At 44.8% G+C, this 15,978-nt stretch overlaps 1 protein-coding gene across 2 annotated transcripts in view; it reads right to left on the bottom strand.

Annotated features, from left to right (window-relative positions):
• Positions 1-15,978, bottom strand: part of GYPC (glycophorin C (Gerbich blood group)) — a 59,193-nt gene that overhangs the window by 20,959 nt on the left and 22,256 nt on the right. The gene's annotated exons all lie outside the window — the stretch shown is intronic.

Here is a 15,978-nt window from a genome sequence, read left to right as displayed (position 1 = left end):
AGAGAAGAAAGGGTCAGTTTGCATCCCTGGGGTCAGGGCCTGATAGTTGCTCTCTGTTACCATCTAAGAAACATTACTAACCCCTTCTCCCAGGACCCAGCTGCTGCTGCTATTTTGCATCCTGTCAGCTGCACCTATGCTGCCAGCTGGAAAGGAAATGTGGCCTATGTGGGAGGGCAGCACTGTGTGAGCTGCTACCTCTAGGATCTGCCTGCCTTCGACCAGAAGACAGGAACTGGCTGCCCTGTGAGCCTGGAGCACAAGCAGAGATTGGGCTGCAGCTGAAGGGCAGATTGTACAGGCAAAAGCCATCCCCAGCCCTGGCAGTGGGTACTGTCGTGCTAGGGAACCTCAGGTTAAAACACAGGCTCTGCTTTTTTTTTGCTGTCAAATTTTGACAAGTTATTTGACCTCTTTGGGCCTGCATTTTATTATGTATAACTTAAAGAAAGGAGAACCTTTCCATTTTTCTGGCTTGCTATAGGACTGAATGTAGGACTGAAATTTAAATGGCAGCTTTGCCCAAGGCCTGGGTTGAGTAAGTTTACAGAGAACCAATGAAGTGCTCCTCTTCTTCCTTAGACCCCAGGAAATCCCACACTGGAATTTTTTGAGGCTTCTATGATTGTACCAGGCTGCCTCTCCACTTTCTCCTGCACTCTGAGGGAAATAGGAGTGTAGGAGTAGGAGGGGTCTTCACCATCTCAGCACCCACCAGATCACTGTCTATTGTCCCTGCACTTGGCTGTGTGTCCCTGGCCCTGACCTTGTGGTGAGGCCTGCAGCTGTATGTCCAAATTGGGAGTTCAGAATCCCAGAGTTGTGACACAACTCAGCCACTCTGCTTCCATCACTCACATTAGCTTTCCCCTGCTTTGTTCTTTATCTGCCTGCTCATTGCTTGATCTCTTAGTTGGACTTCCCTTGAACAAAATACTGTAGGAATAAGAATTTGGTTTATTCCCACTTATAGCATTATTGTCTGAATCAGGGTTTCAAACACGATGGTGAGTGTGACCCTGAGAAACACCATTTACATTGTGACTCAAGTCCCTATGCTTGTGGTATGTGTGCACAAGTAAAATTGAAACTCTACCAAACTTCCCCAACTGGATGAGTGGGGTCCTGATGCTTTGTAAGCTATTTTCTGTCTCTTTATACCCCTCCCCATTCTTTATTTCTCTCTCTCTTCTTCATTTTGTCTCCATTCTTGGGATAGAGTAAAAAACAAAGGGACAATGGCAGCATTTGTGCTGAATTATGGATAAGAACAGAACAGATTAACATATTTATCATCATTGAGTATAAAGCACAAGGCTCCAAGAAGCAAGGAATTAAACACCATCAGGAGTTTGATTAGTCTCCTTAAGTGGAACCATGTTCCCCCTTATCCATCTTGAAGTGGGTGTCTGGAGGAATTTCTCAGAAAAGTTATCTCAACTCTGAAGCCCCCCTTTATTCATGTGCAAAACAGAAACAGAAATACCACAGCCTAACAGGCTTCTTGTAAGATGACAGCTAAGGTACTGTTCTTTAACAGAGTATGCATTGGAACTGGTAATGTCTTACACCATCTACTGGACAACTTCCCCCTACCGCCCCAGATTCTGAGTCAGCAGGTCTGGGTGGGCCCGAGAACATGCATTCCTAACAGGTTCTCAGGTGATACTGCTGGTATAGGAGCCCCCCTCAGAAAATTACTGTGCTTCTGACTGTAAGAGTGGCTACAGGCTACATGGCCCAGTTCAACTGCTATTACACAATAACCTTTGCAAGAACTGAGGGGCCCGGTATACCTTCAGCAATGCAATTAAGAAGTGACAGTCACAGCTTGCCCCACTACAACCTTAAGCTCAGTGTTCTTTCTTCAGGAGCGAGCTAACATAGTGGGAGAGCTGGCACAATGAACTCCAAGCATTTATCATCTCTGTTGACTCCCCTGCCTAGCTTCAGAGTGAAGGGACCCTGCAGCAGGCTCTGATAAGTGCATATGCCCTCTGATCAGTCAACTAATCATAGACTGCTGTTGTCACTGCTATATCAACTAAAAGACCCTAATGTTTCCAATACCTAAATTATGTCACAAGCTACACTTGCTTACAGGAACTAAAAAAGTATTCCTCACTTCAAAGACCAAGGCGCTAAGTGCAAAAACCAAAATGGAAACAGGGCATCATGTGTAAAAAGGACCATGCACAAAATAGCCAAGTACAACAGAAGAATAACTATGCATGTCTAAAGGAATTTAATCTCTCCATGACACAGACTGTAAATATAGAAGGTGCCTTTCCATGGAGGAGAAGGTGCCACTGGAGCATGAGCTCACCCTTCTCTACTCCTTGATCAAAGAATAAAGTTTCTGCTTTGTTTTATCAAACTTAGTCTCCTTCTATTGGCACAAATGACAGTGGGCAGAAGGACCTTGGTTTGGGTCCGTGACCTGGAAGTTCGGGTAACACAGTCTCCTCAGCCTGGCTCTTTGGAAATTCTGAATGGGTCTGAGGTACTCTCCGATGACCCCGTGTTTGCTGAGTGATTCAAGTGAGATTGTGGAGGGAAGAACAACCACTGGTGATTTAAGTGTGCCTGGACTCTCATGGTGCAGCTGGAAGTACAGGAAGGTGCTGTTGCAAAGGAAGATACCTAGAACACCAAAATGGCAAAGGCAATTGATACATGGAGATATTTGGGAAATCCAGAAATGGGGCTGTGTATCCCAATCAGTGTCTGCTTGGCTTCCCAGCTCTGAGCTCCACCAGAAGTGGCTGTAGCACAGAAGGCCCTGGATATGCCTATTTCTAGTCCCAGCTATATCTCCATGTGGAGAGAATGAGGACATACAAGAAGCCCCACCTGCTGGGCTCTGGGCTGGGTGCCTGCCTGCATACTTGTGCACTGCACATGTGTGCATTGTTGTTGGGCAGGTGTGGAGTTCACAGGAAAGAAAAGTGAGAAACCAAGCTCCATATCACCCTGGATTGGGTGACTGGGTCTTGGGGAGTGCCATAGCCTCTCATATCTCAGCTTTGTAGCATTACTACTGTGTAGGGTCCTTGTGAGTATGTGGGAGCACCTAGTGCAGTGCCCACATAGGCTGGCTATTTGAATATTACTTTTTCATATTACTGTAATTTTTGACAGTGTTGACATGGCTTCAGCCACAGTGGGATTCTCAAAAATGGGTATCTTTAATGTTCCTGTACCTTATTTGGTAAAGATATCATCCTGAGAACGAAAAACTCTTTTTCTAGTAATTGATTCTAGAGAAATAATCTGAACTGAAAAGAAAAATTCATGCTAAGGCAGGTATATTGCAATAAGGTTTAAAGTAAAAGATAAAAGGAAGAGAGGAATCTAAACATTCCATGTTAGGAAACTGGTTATGTAAATTATGATATGCCTATATGATAGAATATTATGAAATTATTGAAGTGATGCATGGGGGGAGTCTTAGTGACAGGGGAAAATGCTTACAGTATAATTTAAGGGAAAGAAATATGATCCTATAAATGTAAATTATGTTAATTACTTTAAAAAGCCTTAGAAAAAGGAATGAAAGGAAATACACTTGAGATTTTGATGTGGTAAATTTGAATGGTAGATGGGAGTTATTGTGGCAGTGTTTTCTTCTAAGATACATTTTTATATACTTTCCAAACTATCTACATAAACAAGTGTCACTTTTAGGGATAAGGAGTAGGAGTGAGTCTTCAGAACTGGCTCTCAGAACTTACCTCGGACTAGAAGTCCATGTAGGTGTCATCCAGTTGACCTGCCTGCCCAATCCTTGCCTTACTTGGTATCTCCAACAAGCCATCTGGGCTGTCACTGGACAGTGGGACTGTGGCTGCATTCTTTAAATGAGTTGAGTCTTTTTTCCTACACACTTTGCCTGACCTGGTAAAGAGAAGCTTCTAGTAGGCACTTTCAATTCTAATAACAAAGTACACAGTGGGGAAAGAGCTGGTGTGCTCAGTAAGCACTACTCTTCTTTTCCTTCTCCTGGGCTATACTTGTGGATGAGGAAGTTGAGCTGTGGTCTGACTTCAGTGGTCCTCACCTAGATTCTTGTTTCTGTGTGTGGGGGGAGACACAGAGGGGATATGGCCTCTCAGGGACAAGATTCAAGGTGCATATTAGAAATCACAGGATTGTTGGCCACAGGTTTGCTTCTCTGGTAGTTCCTTGAGGTCATCATTGGCATCCTGTTCAGTGGCTTCTCAAGGATCTACAGGTTTCAGTATCTTCCTATTGACTCAAGAAAGGTCCTTCTCATTTCCCAGACTGGTTGAGAGCCCTTTGGCTAGAATTCTCTGAGGGCCACATTGTCCTTCTGATTTCAGTCTCAGGAGAAAGAACCTTATAATGGAAATAGGTAACAGCTTTTCTTTTCCTGTCTTCCTGTTTCTTCATATCCCTCATCTCTTTTTTTCCTTATCCCTGTGACCATCATCAATCTCTTCATCCCCATCCACATAGGGGTTCAAATGAGTCATTCCAAGATGTACCTTTTTGATATGCAGATTATTGTTACTATTTTATTTTATTATTATTTTTTAATATTTTATTTATTTATCTTTGGAAGGAGAGAGGGAGAGAAACATCAATGTATGGTTGCCTTTTGTTTGTCCCCTGCTGGGAACTGGCCTGCAGGGAACTGGTCTGCAACCCAGGCATGTGCCCTGACTGGGAATCGAACCGCTATTTTCTGGAGCAGATTATTATTGAGCCAAAGGCAACCCAGACCCTGCAGACTTAAGAGAAACTTCTGTTGCCTTTAACTACTAGGAAAATTTAAATTAGGGTCCTTGCCCATAATAAGAGATTATCAGAGATAACATTTTAGACCTATCTATAGGGCAGGGCAAACTCCTAATTACTGAACATTCTGCTGAGTAATTGCAATGACTTTCTTCTTTCTAAAGACAGAAGTTGCCTTACATTATCCTTATCTCAGAATTCCTTATGTACCTCATTTTCCCTTTCTGTCTCTGAACCCCTATGTTTGTGGGGTTCCCATATATACATATATAATTAAATTTGGTTATTTTCTTTTGTCAATTTGTCTCATATAGATTTAATTTTTAGATTAGCCAAAATAACCTTGGAGTGTAGAAAAAAGGTTCTTCCTCCCCCCATCAATGATTTTTCCCTACCCTTTTTGAGTCTGTGTCTATTTATATATTTATAAAGAAGCAGTTGAACTTGGCTTCTAGAAGCAATGATCTCTCAGTTTGTCCTGCAGAGAGGTGCACTAAGCTGAGTGGGTGTCAGAAAGGTCAGGTTAGAAGGTCTTTACACACCCTGAAAGCCAACCATTGTGACCTTAGGTTAGTTGGGTTTGCACCTTAAGGTCACAGGATATCTCCTCTTTCAAATATCTTGCGGAGAAGGGTTGGAGGAGTTAAAACCATCTGTTGTTAACACTGTAGTGAGCAGGTGTTTATCAGTGTCTGGGATCATAGCAGCTTGGGTTGTAAATAGCCTTGAACGCTCATTCTGGTCATCCTTGCCTGGTTCTTCTGTTTCTCTAGTCTTCCTGACTACAGCTTTACATTGTGTCCACAATTTCCCTGAGGCTATCAAACCAGCCCCCAATACTAGGTCTTTCCAACCACACCAGGTGGCTCTGTGCCCCTGGGACCCAGCCCTCTCCATCTGGCCCTTGTCTTAGTCACATTATCTGTCTACCAGAGCACCACACTGGCCTGGGGCTGCCACCACTACTTTTCATGTTGTTTTGGGGGGAAATAAAATACAAATGGATGAATGCAAGGCTTTGTTAGCAAATTAATTTCACCCATTTCCTTACCAAATTAAGAGAATGAATATGCAAAACAACTATTTGTTTACAGTTCCATTTCTGTCCTGGTCTTCCGCAGTCATGCCTGCAGAGGGGAAGTGCTGAGGTGAGAGGGAGCATAGCAGAAGGCTCTGTGGTACAGGAAGCAGCAGAGGAAGGGGAAGAGGCCCTACAAGGGGGATGCAATTTCTTTCTACCCCTCCTTGCTGTCAGGACACACTCTGTGTGTCTGTCCTTGGCAGGGATGGCATGGAGGGCAGGTTCAGCAACTTTCAAGTCCCTTTAGGGAACAGAAAAGTCTAATAAAAACAAATGCTTTGGTCTCGATCCATTTTATAGCTCCTAAAGGACAAGCTAGTCATAGAAAGAGAAATGCTGCATGGTTCCACTTTGATGAAAAACTAAAGTAGTCAAATTCATGGAATCAAGGAGTGGAAGGGTGGTGGTCAGGAGTTGGAGGATGGGGTGGGGGAGGAGAGTTGGTAATGAAGGGGCATAAAGTTTTGGTGCAGCAAGGTAAGTAAGCTCTAGAAATCAGCTATACACCACTGTACCTGCATATAGTCAAACGTAATGCATAGTACACCGAAACATTTGTTGAGAGTGGATCTCACATTAAGTGGTCTTTTCCGACCACAGTAAAATAAAATTGAAAAAAAAAGTCCCCCTTGTGCTCAGCCTGTCCAGCAAAGGAAAGGGAGCATGGCCGTTAATCCTCTCCTCATCTCACCCTCTTTGCCAGCTCTGAGCTCAGGATTCTTCTGGGCTGCAGTGGGAGGGGGATGCCAGGCAGGAGGGAACCTTCTTTCTACTTAACTGGTAACATGGTTATCTCATCTTGTCAAGAATGCCCTTGGTGTGTAAGCTCTTTCTGAAGGTACAGTGATGGGCTCTATAAAGAATTAGTGCAGGAATGCCCACCCTGCACCATCTCTGTCCCATGGGGCCCTCAAGCTACCTGTGCTTTCACTGACCCCCTGCCTAGCATGAGCTGGGATCTGTCAAGGGAGTGCTCTGTAAATGCTTTATGCCCAGCCCCTTTGGACCTGAACAACAGAGATTGTTTATGGTATGCAGCTGCTGCCCTGACCCAATCTCTTGGCATGTGCTTGAGAACCTCTGACACCTCCCAGGAATTCCAATGCAGTTCAGCACTCCTTCCTGGCAACAGGAACAAGTACATACTGTGAATGGGGAGCCAGGATCCCTTGGGCACCAGCCCTGCTTGCTCTGCGGGCTCTCTTAGGCCCTTCTCACTTGCTTGGAGGTGTCAGGTGCTTCTCACTTGCTTTTGAGGTTGCTCTAGAGCAATTTGGAGGGGCAGAAGTAGCTGTGACTCTCAGGAACAATGAAGTATTATCTTCTCTCATAATCACCCTCAGGGATGCCCTGCATGGCAGCTGTCTAGGACAGCTTGTGGTTGATCACACTAGAGCCAGTGTGAATTCCACTTAGGACACGTCTAGTGTATGTTTTGAATGTGAGTGTACTTATTACTCATTTTCTTCAGCTTTGAGTCTTTCACTGACTCCCTACATCAGAAGACACCTATTCATTCCCCATCTGGTTTACACACACACACACATGCTCACACACATGTGTATGTCCAAATACATACATATATGCATGAACACATGTGGCTTTCTATGTCCTGCAGCTTTGACAATGACTCCCCATGGCAGTGGTAGGGGCATCTCTAAGGCACAGCCCTGGCACTTTTGGCAGGATTGTGAGCGTCTCAGGTCCATGACTCTTGTGTCTCAGCACAGGGTCAAGCCCATGCATGGTGGGCAAGATCCAGGTATAATGGGAAGATACTTCTTTGATACTTTTTAAAGGAGTAGCTGTGCCTCTCAGTGAGATGTGGAGGTCTAGAATGTCTGCTCAACCCAGAGATGATGGGCTAGGGTTGCTCTCCTCTGTACTGATATCAGGGTAGGAAGGAGCATGGGGTCAAAGGATCCAATCTCTCTAGCCTAGGCTAGAACAAAGGTAAGTGTTATTATGTGTCTCCCTGGGGTGACCGTGGACACCTGGATGCCTCTGAAGCTTTACCTGGTGATAATGTACCCTCTCTCAGACTACCATAAAAGCAGGACCTCCACCCCTAAGTCATCTGTGTACCTTTTGTTTGCTCTCCAACTCATAATACCCTTAGGCCTGGCTGCTCCCTGGCCTCCACTTCTCCAGTGACCCCTATTGCCTGAGGATCTGTCTTTCCACTGAACTCCCCCTTTCCTTTCCTGGTGGGATAATGATGCAATTGCTACCATTTGGGCTCACTTTATAATTACATGTATTGTTCCAATTTCTCAGGAGAATAATTGAGATGGATGTTGTAATGTTTTTTACTTTCCAGTTGAGGAAGCTGAGGCTTCCCCAGATAGGTGGGGTAACTTGCTTCAGGTCACATAGTGGTTATGGGTGGGACTGCAATCAGGTCTGATTCCAAAGCTCATTCTAGAATCATCCATTCAACAATAGTTCACCAGGGGCCTATTGTATTTTGATTTAGAACCTGAAGATCCTACAGTCGATGACACAAAGCCCTGCTCATAGGGGCTTCCATTTTTTATTTTATTTTTTTTCAATTACCAATGATGTAAAGAACAACATAGGGAAATATGGTCATTATTATCATAATGAGTATGGAAATATGGTCATTATTATCATAATGAGTATGTAGGGGCTTTCATTTTTAGAGGAGGGAGCAAGTGATAGGGAATAAATAATGTGGAGCCATGATGTAGGCCAGGTGGTGAAAAATGCTATAAGACATTAAGAAAAGAAAAGGGGGAGAGGGCTTGCTTTTTCAGAGGATGACCAGAGATGCTTCTCAGAGGAGGTACCTTCTGGGCTGTACTATGGACTGAATATTTGTGTCACCCCAAATTTATGTGTGGAAATCTGTTCCCCACTGTGATGGAATTTGGGGGCCACTGTGAGGTGATTAGGTTATAACAGTGGAGTCCTCAAGAATGGGATTATGATCTATTAAAAAGATTCCAGACAGTTCCCTTACCCCTTCTACCACCTGAGGACACAGTGAAAAGATAACCATCCATGCACCAGATACTGAATCTGCTGGTGCTTTGGTCTGGGATTTCCAAGCCTCCAAAATTGTGAGAAATAAATGTCTGCTGTTTAAGCTGTGAAGACTACAGTATTTTGTCACAGTGGCCCAAAAGAACTAACACTACCTGAACTAAGGGAGAGAATATGCTCTGTGAACTTCTGAAAGAGGAAGTTTTGGGAAGATGGCAGCCAGCAAGGAGGCCAGGTCAGGGTGGGCTCATTGTGTTCCATGTGGCCAGAAGATCATGTGGCTGGAGCTGAGCAAGTGAGGGGCCAGGATCTGGGAGCTTCACGAGAGCACAACAGGCTGAACGATGTAGGCCTGGATCCATAGTACCAAATAACCTCTTAATTCCTCCAGAGGCCTGGGAGATCAGGGAGGGTTTCCAGCAGGAGCAGTATAAATGGTATGTTTGAGGAGCATTACTTTGGATGTTGTGCTGAGGACAAACTCTGGGTAAGGAAAGAGACCACAGTGGTCTAGGCAATTGTGTGGACTAGGGCTGTTGTGTTGCTGGTGCTGAGGAACAGTAAAAATATGGATGTATCTGGAAAGTGAGTCCAGTAGGATTTGCTAAGGGAATAGATGCAAAGAGGTGCTTGACGATTTTGTCCTGAGCAAGAAGGATGGATTTGCATCTCACTAGAAGGGGACACCTGAGAAGGTGGTCTGCTAAGGATGCTGGAGTGGAGGTCTCTGCTGGATGGAAGACATGTCATGCTGAGGAGCTTATGAAATGTAAAGCACGGGTACAGTGCAGGACACTAAACATCAAGTCTGGAGCTCGGAGGGTGAGGAGAGGGTTGGATTCCTGGCTGCGGGTCCCTAGCATCTTGATGGCTCTTATAGCCATGGGCAGATACAAGACCCCAGAAAGTGTGACTGGGGAAGAGAAGCAGCAGAGCTGAGCCTTGGGCCTTAGACATGAGGGGCCTGGCAAGGGGGAAGGCCAGGTATTGAGACCCAGCAAGAAGAGTCAGTGAGCCAGGATGACACCAGAGAAGGCAGTGTCTGGGGTACTGTACTGTGTATCCCACAGCACTGGGTGACCCTACTACAACTTTTTCACTGTCCATGGTTGCTCTGTGCCCCCAGGACCTCAGTGTGTACATGGGTCTCCATCTCCTCTCATATCCACATAGACCTCACTACTGAGGTTACCCTCTTTCCAGTATCACCCCTGACAGCATTCTATTTTCCAAACTTAAAAAAAGAAAAACTTCCCTTGATACCTTGTCTCTCTCCAACTCCTGGTCCCTTTTTCAAATCCTCTTTATAGCAAACACTTCCCAAAGAATTTCTATACTTGTTATTGTTTCAAATCCTTCTTTTTCAGTGAAATAAGCTGACATGAGATGGTGCTTAGAGAGAGAGGATCAGGGAGAGGAATTGAGCAGAGAAAGGTGGTGATTTGCTGGACAGTGTATTTGGGTGTGTGATCATGGCTCTGAGGTACGACTAGTCGGTGTGAGTATGTGAGTGTGCATGTGCATGAGTGTGAGTGGGGTGTATTTCTAGCTATGGTGCATTGTTTGAGTTCGGGTACATAGGAGGAGAGAGAGCTGTATTTATTTATACAGGTCTGGGACATTAGGAGAGAGGGAGAAATAGTTAAGAGAGTTTGATTATCTCCCAGCCCCCCAAAACACACACACACACACACACACACACACACACACACACACACACACACAACTACCTGGGGACACAACAAAAAGAAGCATGGGAAGTCTGGTCCTCCTGGAGTTTACAATAGAAGGAAGATATATGAATAATAAAAAGGAAAAAATAAATAAGCTATGTAGTATGTTAGACATTCCTAAGACAAAAATGAAGCAGAAAAGAAGGCAGGGACCATAGGTGGGAGTTGCAGAGTCACGAAGAAGGTAGCATTTTATAAGACCTAACACAGGCAATGAAGTATGTGGACATCTGGGGAAGAGTGGTCCAGAGGAACAGCAAGCGCAGTGGTGCTGGAGTGGGAGCAGCCTGGCGTGTATATGGAGCAGACAGAGGTAAGAGTTTGGAGTGAAGTGAGTATGGGTAAAATATAAAAGACACAGTCAGAGAGTTACCTTGAGTGCACTGTCTGAGCTCAAATCTGACTCTGAGGTAGACAGGAGCAATGATGGAATTCTGAGCAGAGGAGTGATAAACTTACTGACTCATTGACAGGATTCCCCTGGCTGCTGTGCAGAGGAAGGGGACCACTGGGGGTGGGGGATGGGGAGTCACAGTAAAATTCAGAGAAGAGAGGATGGATCTCAGTAGAAGAAATGAGAAGTAGTGGGTTTTGAATATATTTCCTAGGCATGATTGACAGGAGTTGAGGACATATGAGCGACTGTAGTAACAATGGGATTCAAAGATGTGTGGGGAAGAAGTGAGGAAATGTGGCATGTGGGACAGTGGGACATGGCCAGGCCACCAGATTTGAGGTACCCATGGAGCTCAAGAAGTCATAGACATGATGGAAGTGGTCAGAGAACATGATGGTTGAAATGAAGACTGGAATTCACAGCAAAGTCTTATTCTAGTGCGACTGCAGGAGCTGGTGGCTGACAGTAAACTGAAGAACTGAGATAAGTCCCCTTTGTGTGTTGACACCTCGGGGTGGTGATGGAGGTATATTTGAGAGAGAGAGAGAATAGATGATGAATTAAGAGAAGGATACAATGTGTACTTTTGGAAGGAAGCCACTTTTAAAAAGAAGGAGCAATACTGTCTTGGAAGTGGCTACTGTCTATTCTGCACCCAGTGGTACCAGAGTGTGGGAGAGGAACAGCTACCATCTGAGAGAGTCAGCAGTGTCCTCAGGGCTAGGCTTCCACTGACAGCAGAGGATAAGGGGTGTTCAAAGTGCTTGAGGTAAGAGGATTGGTGACATGATCTGTGGTCCCAAAGGGCAGAGCTTATAGGGAGCCGAGAGACTTGGTCAGCTGGGGATGAGCTGAGCTATTTGGGGATGGTCTGGGGATGGTAGTGAGCAGAGGCTTGGGTGTCCAGGTGTCATTGGAGTCTCTGTGTCAGAGGCCTAAGAGCTGTTAGAGTTGTCTGTGTGATCTTTTCTCCCACTTCATTCAGTTCACAGAACAGACCACCTGGTAATTCAAGGGCTAAAGTCATTGGCATGTAGGTCACAAGGGGCCTGACACACTGAGTTGTCTGTCCCTTCCTACTGCTTTGGTGTTTGGGGGCAGGCTAGCCCCATCTGGCCAGAGGGCTGCTGGTCCTTCTGCAAAAGATTTAGTCCAAGTTTCAGAACCTCAGGCTCTTATAGCTCTCACTTCAGGCATCCTCCAAATTTGGCCTTTCATCATTGTTCTCATGTGCTGGGCTGCTGCTGACAGGAAGCTCCTGGGAGACAATGGTGCTTCACCCTACTATAGAGACTCTGGGTCTTTGTGAACTACTGATCTACCAAAGAGTTCAGGGCACAAGACCTCCTTCGAAAGCCTTCCCTGACTTGAGCACAGGGCCTGCATGCTCCTTTTTATATTCCTGCAGGAATAGCAAATTTTTTCACAAACATTTTAGGCTTCACAGGCCACATATAGTCTCGGTTGCACATTGTTCTTTGTTTAATTATTTGTTGGTTAGCTTTTTACAACCCTTTACAAATGTAAAAACCATTCCTAGTTAATTGACTGTACCAAAAGAGGCCACAAGCTAGATTTAGTCTGCAGGCTATGGTTTCCTGAACACTTGTTCAACTCACCATTATAAGGCTTTGCACACTAATTTTTGAGCTCCTAGAGGTCAAGGACTGAATTTTATACCTCAACATATGACACAATGCTATGTGAATGAATTAGTGATGTAGAATAAAAAATCTTCTGACATGTACTAATTTTATCATTATTTTTTTCTGAACACCTGTATCTCACAAGTTAAATAAATAACCATTTTAAGACCTTTCAGGTCATCCATTAAACAGATTCACACTGAACTTCCAGTGATATGAATGGCTATCATGTACTTAGTTCCTTGTACACAGGTCTTTTTAGAGTCCTGAGGACACTGAGATAAAGCCAACATTGTGTGCCACATGTGTGCATACATGTGTGTGTGCTCACACATATGGTTCAAGTACACACCACTTAACTTGTGTAGCCAGGGTGACACTTAAATGCCTCCTTTCATCTCTGCTCTCTGGCTGGCTAACATGTGTTAATCCCACTTCTCTGGAGGACTTAATTCAGTTAAACAATCATATAGTTGCATTTTCAGCATAATTAGGTACCTAATTACATGACTAAATGTCCTCAGTCAGGCCGCATGTGTAAATAATGATTTAGATGGCCCTACTTTGTTATTGGGTTTCCAAAAGGCTTACCAGTTGGCAAACAGGAGGTAGAAAATGTTTTACTCCTTCCTTCACTGAGTTTGACAGGCAGGATCTGCAGAGCCTTGTGTCCTGTTTGGAAAGCCAGCATGATGGTGAGGGCAACGGGAGGTAGTGGGACTCTATTGCCTTGGATACTGGTTCAAAGCCTTGGGTAGAGATTGTCAGGTGAAGGCAGTGAGTTGAGTGCTTGCATTTTAGACAGACAGTAGCACTTGCCCACAGGGCATGTTAAGGGGGGCTGAGTGAGACAGCAGGACTCTCAGTTTAACCAAAAAGGTCAAGTGCAGTAAAGGGTCCTGGCAGGAAGGAAAGCCAAAAAAGCAGGAAACCAGGGAGGGGACACATCAAGGATGCGGCCTTCTCTGTCTCTGGGAGAAGAGTGCTGAGCCTCACAATTCCTCCATGTGCAACGGAATTGTGAGTGAACCCACCTCACTGGGTGGCTGTGAGGATAACATGAGCTGATGCATATAGACAGAGCAGTAGGAGTTTACACAAAATAAGTGATAGTTGATATTGTGCAGATACTACTGTGATTTGGTTTTTCTGCTGGAGTCATGTTTGAAAAGGGTGCTAGGAAAGAGAGGGGCATTTTGTTTTAAATATAGGGAATGTATTGCTTGGGGAGGGTGGTGATGAGAAGGGCAGATGCACATCAACAAACTACTCTTTACTGAAATCATCTTAAAGCACTTCCAGGGGCATTCTGATGTGCAGCTTAGGAAGCATGGGTTGTGATGCCAGAGAGATACATGTGAATCTTGGTTCCCTGCATACAAGCTGCCTTCAACCATCTCTAACCCTGAGCTCACTCACTTGTAGAAAAGGATGCACCTGTATGGCTACCAGGAGGCAATGTCCAACCCATGAAAACTGTTATCCTAATGTATTTAAGGACATGCACACCTAACTCCACCACACACCACACACCACATGCCACACACACAACACCACCACCACTACCAGCACCTTCCCCACACAGGACCTTTGGATTCTGGGTCTCTGGTGGGGAAGTACAGGCAGCCAGTTCCTACAACTTGGGGGCAGGGAGCACTTGTTTACTTTCTGAAACAGTTGTGATTCCTGAGTACTTTTCTCTGTGCTGTTAGACCTGCTTTGTTCTCTGGATATCAGGCCTGGGAAGGAAGTTCAGGAAATCACTGATTCACCTCACTTTGCATCAGACAACAGAGCCAGGAAGTTGCCTGCTCCTGGTTCAAAACCCTATGCTGTCTTTGTTCTTGGGGAGGAAAAGCTATTTCTCTTCACTGCTTCTGTCCCACCATCCCTTGACCCAATCCTTCCCTGTTTTCCTGGCCAATGGAGATACTCTATAATATGTCCCAGTGCATCACCCAGGCACACCACTTCTTCATTTCCCAGCCTCCCTGTCCAGGTCTTGTAACAGATACTTCCACCATATGAGTAGTTCCAAAGCAAAGAAGCCATAAACACATATATAACTCTTCGTTCCATCAGTTGAAATCCTATGATGCAAATCAATTGTCATCTATATTAAATGTTTCTTTCATAGAAAGTGATAAATTCCATGCAGACTAATCAAAGAGGGCCAACAAACTTAGACTTGTTTTACTTCAGAATTTTGCAGGTGTGTGGTTAAGGATCAACAACTTGTTAGTATGTAATGACCAACAGGTGAATTGGCACACTACTGCTGTTTTAGTGCAGTCAATATGAACAGGACTCTTTGTACATCTTCCTCATCAGTGATTGTAGCACTTCAAAAGTGGGTTTGAAATCTAACACATAATCTTAGGGGGTGAAGAGTAAGTACAAATGTAACAGGGTGTAGCCAAGAGGGGGGCCCAAATAAGGATTTGGAATGGGGTCCAGAACTCAAGGTGTCCAGGAAATATTAAAAAATATATAGGATGTCCTTACCCCTCCCCCACCACTGGTTTGAGTTGGGGAAGGGACATGGAGCAGGACCATGCAGAGCTATTTTGTACAGCAATGGCTTTGCAGGTAACCTCTGGCATGGTCATTTAACATATCTATAACCTTTAACTGGTTTCATAGATTTGTTAAATAGCTGTGGCCATGCCTTAAGCCAGGGCAATGGAAGTGACTTCCATCCAAGATGTAACCAGTGGCGGGGTGTGGGCAGCTCCCCCTGGTTACAGTGCTTGCATGAGAGATTGGAGAAGATTGGCTCCATGACATGGGGCCACACCTACCCAGACTTAAGATGGCAGCCCAGCAAACCTAGAAGAATACAGGAATGCTGGCAGGTGTTACTGATTGTAGGAGAAGTTGGAAATGGGGGTGCAGAGGGAAGTTGGTACAGGGATTTAAATCCAGACATGGCAGCCATTGCAGAGAGAACCACATGGTTTTGGTAAAGTGGGGACCCCCGCAGCTTTGCTTGGAGAGAACCATGTGGCTTTGGTGTGCTCCCTTTTGCCACATGGCTTAGGAAGCAGGAGAGACTTTGCCTGGAAGAAAAGGGTGAAAGGACTCTTACTGGTGGGCCATGAGAAGGTGCCACATGACTTTGGATTAACTGGAGATTCTGGCAGCAACACAACTGATGATACCGAGAGCCAAAATCATGGACTTCTTCTTTTCTTGAGATACGGTACCGCAGATTAGGGCAGGGGGAGAAGGAAAGACTGTGTGCACTTGTGGGTTTCCTAAAGGATTTCAATATTTTAATGAAGACATTAGGTCACTACTTTAAGTTTGTATAGCTTTAAATAAACATTTCCTTTCCTTTTCATAAATCTCTGG

This window comes from Artibeus jamaicensis, unplaced genomic scaffold (genome assembly GCF_021234435.1).
Source record: "Artibeus jamaicensis isolate MK-2021 breed Jamaican fruit bat unplaced genomic scaffold, CSHL_Jam_final contig_463, whole genome shotgun sequence".
NCBI lineage: Eukaryota > Metazoa > Chordata > Mammalia > Chiroptera > Phyllostomidae > Artibeus > Artibeus jamaicensis.
The sequence above is the reverse complement of the archived record's forward strand: the minus strand, read 5'-3'. Positions and strand labels throughout refer to the sequence as shown.